At 42.8% G+C, this 8,082-nt stretch overlaps 1 pseudogene; it reads right to left on the bottom strand.

Moving 5' to 3' along the window:
* Nucleotides 1-368: 368 nt before the first annotated feature.
* On the bottom strand, nt 369-6,255 carry LOC145942138 (uncharacterized; annotated as a pseudogene).
* Nucleotides 6,256-8,082: the final 1,827 nt, after the last annotated feature.

The following is an 8,082-nucleotide window of genomic DNA, read 5'->3' as shown; positions in this document are numbered from 1 at the left end:
TATATTAATTAAATTATTAATATAAAAAAAAATGTGTTAATTTTAAAATTCCTCTCCTTTTCCTTTCTTCTAAGCGCTATCTCTCTCGCAATCTCTAGCCTCTCGCTACCTCTCTCTCCTATGCGCTATCTCTCTCACGGTTCCTAGCCTCTCGCTACCTCTCTCTCTCTTCTAAGCGCTATCTCTCTCACGGTCCCCCCTTGACCGCATGACGTTATTCTTCACAACTATTGGGAGCTACGTATAAGAGCTGGGGGGCTGTTTACAGATAGGAGAAAGATGGTGGATGGAAATGCGTGCGAAGAAATTACATCATAATTTAGACTTAAAAACTCTTTATTATTCTTTTACATATTTTTTCTTATATATTATGGGCTAAAAACTAAAGACGCCAGCTCGCAATCAACGAGTTGATGCTTATTGAAAGCGTTACTAGCACGAATTACATTTGATACTTCTTTATTACCCATTACAGTAGACGCGATATTGGAGAATTGCGTAAACTTGGCATCGACTGTCTCGGTAATTTTAACCAATCGATCAAAAGTTATATCAATGCATTGATCGAGATCGAACGTACGGTGTAACGTCGATTCGACCATCATCATGCATACATTTAAAGATTCGAGACTAATGAGTTTGACGTTGTTAATCGTATGAACTTTTACACTTAGCGGTCCAACGCTTAGAAAACTGTGGATATCTTTAGAGTCGTTCCGAAGAAAATTCTTAATATTGTGATATGCTCGTAGAGTCCCTTCCACGTTTCGAGAGATACGAGGGTTGTCTGAAAAGTTTCCGACCTAACAAAGATACAAGACATTTTTTCTTCAAATTAATTTTTATTTTTCTACATAGTCTCCTTGTAAGTCTATACACTTCTCCCAGCGATGCTCCCATCTCTTCAACCCGTCCAAATAGTACTCGGCGTCTTTCTCTGCAAAATAGTTGTTTACGAAGGTGATGGCCTCCTCATTCGACGAAAATCTCTGTCCTCCGAGCGCAACTTTTCGCTTAGGGAACAAAAAAAAGTCGCTTGGGGCTAGATCTGGTGAGTAAGGAGGGTGGTCAAGCAGTTCAAACCGTAATTCGTGGATTTTCGCCATGGCAACCGCTGAGGTGTGAGACGGCGCATTGTCTTGGTGAAACAAAATTTTTTTTTCTGCAAATGTGGCCGTTTTTCCGCAATTTCTGCCTTCAGCTTGTCAAGTACTGATGCGTAGTATGCTCCTGTAATGATTTTTCCTTTTTGAAGATAATCGATTAAGATAACTACATGACTATCCCAGAAAACAGTTGCCATCACTTTCCCAGCCGAAGGAACAACCTTTGCTTTTTTTGGAGCCGATTCCCCCTTTGCAGTCCACTGTTTTGACTGTGTTTTTGTTTCTGGAGTATAATGGTGTATCCAAGTTTCATCTACAGTAATTAATCGGCGCCAAAACTCTGATTTATTGCGCCTAAACTGCGCCAACAGAGCATTGGAAATATTCATTCGAACACGTTTTTGGTCCAAAGTGAGCAAACGTGGCACCCAACGCGCGGACAGCTTTCTCATGTCTAAATCTTGATTCAATATGTGACAAACACGTTCTTTGGATATGTTCATAGCCTCTGCTATCTCTCTAACTTTAATTCGACGGTTGTCTAGCACCATTTGGTGAACTTGAGCGATATTATCGTCAGTGGTTGCAGTTTTTGGACGTCCCGAACGTTCATCGTACCCCCAAGCTGGTACGGCCACGTTTAAATTCAGCAGCCCAAAATTTCACGGTGGTAAATGATGGTGCAGAGTCCCCGTACACAGCGTCCAACTCGTCTTTGATTTGCGTAGGCGTATTGCCTTTCAAAAACAAATATTTAATGACAGCTCGATACTCGATTTTTTCCATTTTCACAAAAACACTCACATTGACTCACTCAAATGATTGTCAAACAACAACTGCGCGTCCAAAATGGATGAAATTTTGGTGAGTACCTTTCAAAGCATGCGCAAACATTCCCCAACTTTTGTTTACGAGTGCTGCCATCTTTATGTTGAGGTCGGAAACTTTTCAGACAACCCTCGTAATATCAGTTCCTTTCCTCGATGATCTCCTATGACAATCTCCACGTAACTCGGTGGACATATGTTGATACCAATTTCGAGAAATTTGAATTCCGTAGCTGTCAATGCGTATCGTCTACCTAGTATATGAACCGCACAAGGCTTTAATGAAATGCTGTAGAAAAAAAGTGAAATTAGTTTAAAAAAATAAAACAATTTGTAAAAATGTATGAAAATAAAAAAAAATAGTTAAACAAAACTTACTTTTCACATTTGTTCTCAAACGATGGAGTTTCATAACGACTCACGTACGTAATTATTCACGCGTCTGCCGGGACCGCTGCTGCTGCTTCTTTCGACGTAGTACATTTCTTTAGGTTGTGAAAAGTGAACTATCGGTACAAGCGGTTAACGTGACACTGATCGTATAAAAATTAAGAGTATACGTGATGCTCTTTTTCCAAAAGTAGTGGGGTAGATTAGTAATAAATGTGGTGGGAGAGTATCTAAAAGTACTTCTAACGCTCTGAAATTTAGGGGAAGGGAGAGATGACGCTCGGACAACATTAAAAATAATTCTCAGATATCACTCGCGAGGGAAGAAATGGGTAGGGGGAATAAGAGATAAAACATATTAATGTTTAAATATTTTATTTTTCCAAATTTTGTAATTTTTTCTGCCGTTGCGACCACCAGTTAAACATTTTGAGTACATTTTGTAATGCACAATTCTTAACATGTTTTCTACATCGCATAGTGTTTTTAACATCTACATTATTTAGAGACTCGATATCATCGTAATCAGCATCTAAGGTCTCGATGATTAAGTTTTCTATCGCATCATCATCATCATCAAGCATATTAGCCAACCATTTTTGTTTATGGCATCCCTTAACATATACGGTACACGGCATTTCATTATCTTCAACCACAGCTGTTGTAATCAATCGTTTCGCCATGCTGTACGCAACGATTCCGTTCTCCCATTGTAGTCCATGATGATTCGCCATCAACCATGAAGCTTGAGACTTTTTGGATTTTGTAAGGAGATGCCATGGTACAGGACTCCGAAAAAAGTAGTGTGCGAGAATAGTTCCTCTCCTCAGCACTGCCACCTCCTTCACGATAAATTTTCCCGAAACGATGAATCCTTGTAGATCGACGAACGTTGATACAGACATGATGAGATCTCTCTCTCTTTGATGCGTCAGTCAAGAAGAATGACAACCATCTCACAGCACTTTGATCTATATCCTACTCCTCTTCCCCCTCTCTAAATTGTTGTTGTCTAAACTCGATGTTATCGCGAACACTTAGGTGATTTTGCGCACAACGTTGGTCAACGGGTTGTACTGGATCACGCGATCGTGTATGATGAGGCAGTACGCAGTGGTATTCATCGGCACGTTCTCCTTACACTCGAATTCCAATCTCACATCCACGGTTGCCGATTCGTTTTGTCGAGAACAATCGATTATCACGAACGGACCGTTACGTAGAAACATTGAGACGGTGAGACTCGGCTCGAGATACTCGTATCCATAATAGTTCTTGCAGAAACGCGCATACGTATCGTACAAAATCGACTATCTGTTTTTATCGAAATCCAGATTCATATCGTCGTACGGATAACATTCCAAATTTAGATAGAGTTTCACGTTGGTCATCTTGCAATCGTCGAATCGACTCATATCCTCAGACATGATGTTTTTTCGACCTGTCTGCAGAGCGAAGATAACATATCGTGGCTTCTCCAGCTGAGTCGCCGTCTTAATGGCCCATGAATGCTAGATTGTACGCTGCAATAGCGGATACTCATACAGATCCCACGAGCGAAAACCCATGCTGAGGTAACGTCTACTTTCCAGAGCGCGCAGCATCGACAGCTTGTTGATCTCGCTCAATAACACATGTGGCATTCGCCATTGTATTTTGAATATATTGATTAAAGGCTCCAGCGTCGAATCTCCAAACAGACAATTGTTGTCATTGCGCGATCGTATTAAGATTAACTCATGACAAGCGTTAATCACCACTCGTCTGTAATCCCAATAACATGTAGAGCGGTACGCAAAAATTGAAATTTCCATTCACAGTAGTCGGATCACTCCAGCCGGCGTTTCTCATAATCACGCTTCTATCGGATGATATCGTTACATAGTTTTTGAGCGTAGTAGTTACTCCTACGTTTCTGTTGCGATCAATCTCCACACCATCGAGTTCGTATCGAATCTCATCGAACATGAATGCGACACAATTATTTCCCAGTATCACATCAGATCCTTCGGCTGGTTTATTTATCTTTAGTTCTCCCTTGATGTATAGGAAACTCTCATACGGCAACGTATACAGATCCTGTTGTTGTATGGGTATTCTTATCTCATCACTGTGTCCGAATGTTGTGTCAGCGAACGGGTTGTGTTTACGTGTGAGTCTCGATCTTGACGATGCGATCGTCGAAGATTGGCTTCGTCTCCGATGTTGAGGACATCGGTCATCGTTCAGATGTTTCGCACCGCAAATCCCAAAGATTGTAAAAATGCAATGTTCGATGCGTTCAGTTTCTCTTTCTTAGTGCAACCGGATGATTGGATATTAGCGAATGTCGACGTTGTTGTTGTTGATGTCGCTGGCCTCGTAAAGATTGTGTTATCTCTCGTATCTTTCGATCCGTTCAACACGAGCATCTCATACGCCGCACATGTACGTTATTGCTATCGCCGTCGTATGTGCAATCTAATGGTGATCTCTTCTCCTCGAAAATCGAGCAATCGTCCGTGTTGGTTGACAACTCGTAACGTTAAATCCGTAATGCTCCGCACGATGATTGGCAGGTAAATGATGTGTTTCCGATATCTTATATCCTGGTGGTACCCTCGGTGAAAATTCATGTATTGTATGAACGAGTTTGCCGTTGCTGTATGCACCTGCGGTCGCGTTACATTCTATGCGGATAATGTTCACGTTGATAATATTAATCGGCATGTCCGATTCGCACCATTTTCGCGGCTGCAGTATACGGTTCGTGAATCCCAGCAGCGATCCAATGTTGTTGGGCTTCCTAAAATTTATTCTGTAGGCGCATTTGATCTCGCTCCTCATCGTATTGTAATTAGCGCGGAGCACTATCGGATATTCTTCATCTTCAAAGTCACCATTGTCAATATGTTTTTTATCGCCGTCACGAACAGCGTGTCACGGACGTTTCCGTGAAATTACTTGGTTCAAAAACTCATATATCGCTTGCAGCTCGTACGATCCCTCGTGAATCGTAATTTCCACGTCGTCTTTGCCAAAGTAAAATTTATTATTTGAGGAATTCACGTTCGATATTGTGTGATAAATTTCAAAATGGGCTAAACCGAGCTCGTATTCATCGTCGCTCAAATCTACGGCGGGAAAGTAGTTTACCGCAAGGACGATACTCTTCCCAGTCAGCGTGAATGTCATAGACATGTTGACAAAACTGTTTAACGAGTACTGAGTTAGCGCAATGTCTGTCTTTAACTTCGCGTGCATCAACTGCTCGGAGAAACTGTAAGCACAATTGTCCGCAGATCCTTTGATTGTAAGTTTGAACAGGCGTGTGATTGTACATACTGTATCTTTGTCACGTTCCGCCCGAAATATCGCACCAACTCATTCGGTAGTTGAAGATTGCCAAAACTATATATAGCGCCATTCCCCCTCTTTGCGTACGCTACCCAATGAGAACCTTGTCCTTTGAAATTATCCAAATTTACGATGCCGCTCTCGTTTCGATATATACCACTGATTTTGGTAATGAGTCACGCATGAAGACACCTCTGAAGTACGGAATGCGCATACGTTTTGCCAGTTGTAGCAATTGTATGTTGGTAGTTACGCCCTGCGGCATTTTTAGCGTCTCTGACGTTTTTTTTTCTTTTTTTCGTTAAAACGCCTCGTCCGTGTTTGTACGGAGCGAGATACAATCCGTGACCTTCCATAGCGCGATTGTGACGTAGCATCTCTTGCAACTGATGTTGCGCAGCTTTTCCATCGTTCACCACCTTTGCTACACCAGCCGCTCCACCGATCAGGGATCCGAGCGTACCCAACATTGGTAGAAATGGCAATACACCACCGCGTTTCGCTACCGGAAGTATCCGTTTCTTCGCCAACTTCTTCTTCGTCTTTGTCTTTGTCACCATCTTCAAGCCCATACCGAACTTTGTCTTGGCTTTCATCGCTGTCCAGACAGCTGTGGCGGCGACTTTCTCACCGAGAGTTGAATCTCTCGCACCGATGCGAGTTTGCGCTTTCTTGGCGAGTATCCTATCTGCCGTGTGTCTCTCGGTGAGATCGTTGCTCCGAGAGTACGCTATATCGTGTTCACGTCACGCTGCGTCCAATGATACCTCGATCGCCTCTAGCTAATCGCTTTTGTAGTCGCGTGCCCAGACCGCAAAAACTGATAGCCGGGGATATGGAATTCGATTGGAAGTGCGTTTATCGCGTAATTTAATAGTCCTCTACCTATTCTCGTTGACATTCGCTGCAATCCTTTATCATCGGTGCTGGACCGTCAATGTGCGTTCGCTGCCATGGTCGATTGTAATGTTCGAAACAGCGGCGATAGGTTTGAACCTCCAAATCCGCCTTTATATGTTCCGGAAGATTGTCTAACACGCAGTGGACGTAATTACCGCACATTCGCAATAAAACTGCTTTCGACACAAATTGTAGCTGTTCGGCGCTCAAATCACAAATATCGTAAGGACTTGATAGCAAGACGAACATTTTTTCGTTACTGAGCAATTCGCGGTTTCTCGCAGCTATAAATAGGCAGACGTTCGATCCAGTCAGGAGTGAGAAAATGAAATTCGTGCGACAACCTTTGACGATACGCGTGACGAATTACGACGACAGATTACGATTGATGGGAGACAACGCGGAGATGCGCAGACACGGTACGATACTGCTGACTACGCGCGATCGTTTGCGGCCCCTCGAATTGCGGTAAAATTAACGTGTTGATTAGTTTGATAGGAAGCCCGCACGGCGTTCGCTGTGAAAACGTGTATGTGTACTCGAAGTCATTGCAACAATCGAAATATCGGTATCTGGAGAATTTGTTGACGTCGATCGATGAAATCGGCTATTTTACATTCTCCAATAACAGTGACGTCATTCCACCGAGCGAAGCATCCAAACTCGATTTTCGTCTTCGATGACGTGGCGTGCGATAAGCAAAATACGATAAGAGAGTACTTTTCAATGGGACGCCACTCGAACGTCGATTGTTTCTATCTCTGTCAGACGTACGCGAGAATACCGAAACATCTTATACGTGACAACGCGAACCTTCTGATCTTGTTTAAACAGAACGGTACCAACTTGAAACACGTGTACAATGATCACGTGAATACCGACATGTCGTATGATGATTTCAGTGAATTATGTCGTACTTGTTGGCAGCAAAAGTATGGATTTCTAGTAATAGACATGGATAGCTCGCTTACGAACGGGCGATATAGAAACGATTTAACGTGTTCGCGATACCGCAAAACTATTAGTCGTTGCCGATACTCTGTTGAGAAGGTTAAAACGCAAGCGTTCGACACTCTGTTAACATGGTTGGGAGCGATAATATTCGCGAGCGTGAAAAGAGAGTGAAGGAGATTGCGAAAACGAGCGAATCGATCCGCAAAAAGCATCGCGCTTTAAAAACAGGTAAGATCGATGACGATATCGCGGTCAAGACCCACTTTATACCTATTATCGAACCGCTACAAAAGATCGTCGACAACTCGAGCTCGATCGCGGTGAAAAACGAGCCGGAAAGTAACACTGACGTGAAGATTAAAACGTTACCCATCAAGCGGTATAAAAATGAAGATGAGGAGGAGGAGGAGGAGGAGGAGAAAGCGACACCGAAAAAGAGGAAACGATCAAACGTGGATCGCTCATCGACACCGCGTACATCGAATGCTTTACTGGATGAACCGCAGATAACCTTTACACCATTCGCGACAACAAGAATTGTACAACCTACGATACCCGAAACACTCGCA

This window comes from Prenolepis imparis, unplaced genomic scaffold, assembly GCF_030444845.1.
Source record: "Prenolepis imparis isolate NDT839.2.m4 unplaced genomic scaffold, iyPreImpa1.0 SCAF_10, whole genome shotgun sequence".
Lineage (NCBI taxonomy): Eukaryota > Metazoa > Arthropoda > Insecta > Hymenoptera > Formicidae > Prenolepis > Prenolepis imparis.
Note: the sequence above shows the minus strand (reverse complement) of the source record. Positions and strands in the feature narration are given on the sequence as shown.